Below are 2,148 nucleotides of genomic sequence, written 5' to 3' on the forward strand. Positions count from 1 at the left end.
GGGGGGGGATTCCCAACTAGACACAAGTGAACCTTTTCGAATGCTATACACTTGTCTCAGATGAACCAGTTAAGGAAGAAGGGAAAAAAAGAAGGAAAGAAGACAAAGACAGTACACAACTGCAAAAGTTTGTAATAGTGGATGTTTTCATCCCCTTTCGACACTGATTAGATTGTATAGCATGCGTGTTAATTCGACCCTGGACTGAGAGCGATTCAACGTCCAAGCGTACAGGAGGGTATATTCGATTAATTGAATAAAAATATACAGGAGGAGTTATTCGATTAATTGAATTAAAATATACTGGAAGAGATATTCGATTAATCGAATAAAAATATACAGGAGGAGATATTCGATGAATTGAATAAAAATTAAGGCCCGCCCACAAGAAAATCGAGCTCACGTTTTCTGCGTGTGACGAAGAAACAACTAAACGTTTTATACACCACACATTATGTCGATAAAGACGGAAGAAAGAAGGAAAGAAGACCAAGACGATACACCAAAGAAATCTTCATACCTGTCTCCATCTTAACGTTTCTTAACGTTGGTGCTTTTCACGCCCTCATCGACACACTTGAGATCATTTAGGAGGCGGGCTTCCGACTCTGCCTGTCAAGGCCAACCTGGGCAGAGAGGGATACAGCATTTCAGCAGAAAGACCGGAATACTCAATAGAACTTTCTCCCCTCCCGGGAACCGAACTCGAGTCTCCTGTGTGCGACAGCGAGGCGCCTAACCTAGTTGTACCTCCTGCTGCTGAGCTGTGTGTCTATTCATAAATCCACTCTCCCTCTTACCCTCCCGATTCTACAAGTACTCCCCAACTCATTGTATCGTGTGTTCACCTGTCTTCGCAAACAGGCAGACAACTCAGCTAGAGCTGGGCGAAGAATCGATTCCGGAACCAATTCCCGCGATTTGGGATACAGGAGAAAAGTACCGATTCCTTTTTACGTAAACCAACGGTTACCAGTTTCTCTATTTCTTAACTCTCCGGTAACTGGCTAGGTGTGTGACTCATTGGAAGTAATCATGAACTCTCCAGAGGTAATCACTGTTTCCTGGAAGAAATCAAGTAATTATTTAGGGGTCGGACTCAACCGAAGTAATCACTACTCGCCGGAAGTAAGGAAGTAATTGCCACAGGAAAAAATTAGGCCTAGGCTATGGGTTCTCCCGAAGAAATCACATCAACAGAAAATATTTCGGTCCGGACTCAATTCCTACGATTCTTAGCTTTCAAGATTCGGAAATCTGCGGTTACCATTTTTTTTTCTTATCACTGTGTTGGGATGCTGAGCGATGACGTCAGAAGTCTCACAGACGTAATGCTATGCTAAGGCACGGTTGTAAAACAACCCTTTTTTTGCTCTCTAGGTCTATGCTATGTTAATCCGCTACTGTAAAACATCTTTATATCCAGTCAGCGAGTCCCAATTTTTTCAAAATTCGGGAGGTGAGATTTTTTACATAATAAAAATTAAATGATAATTGTATTGGTTTTTTGCTGCTCCTGCAACTGCTGCTGCTGCTGTTGTTGTTGTTGTTGGCTAATGATGATGTTTCTGTTGATTTTGTTTTTGCTGTTTTTGTTGTTGTTACTGACGTGGAAGTCTATTGTAGGGAAGGAAACGCATTAATAAAATAGGACACTCGTAAAAAGTATTTTATCACTTTTTTATCTGTGAAAATTGGATTGGCGCGAAACCCAAACACTTCAGCTGGTTTATGGTAAATGTGTATAACGAACTGGGTTTTCTAAGGATCACAGGTGAAAGTCTTATCTCTGAGATTTTGAGCAAGTTCTGAAACGTTAAATCTAGGTATTCTCCTAACTTTCATTTCTTTTACTGAAAGATTCTCAAAATAACAATATTCTGCTCAGCCCTGTGATTTCTAATCCTGAATTTTGTTCTAACAGATTAACAGAAAGCACGAGAACATTTTTATTTCATATAATGATAATACTTATAACTAAAATGTATATTGTACAACAACAACAACAGCAACAACAACAACAGCAACAACAACAACAACCACTACTAGGGTCCTACTACTACTACTACTACTACTACTACTACTACTACTACTACTACTACTACTACTACTACTACTACTACTACTACTACTACTACTACTACTACA

This window comes from Aplysia californica, unplaced genomic scaffold, assembly GCF_000002075.1.
Source record: "Aplysia californica isolate F4 #8 unplaced genomic scaffold, AplCal3.0 scaffold00623, whole genome shotgun sequence".
Taxonomy (NCBI): Eukaryota; Metazoa; Mollusca; class Gastropoda; order Aplysiida; family Aplysiidae; genus Aplysia; species Aplysia californica.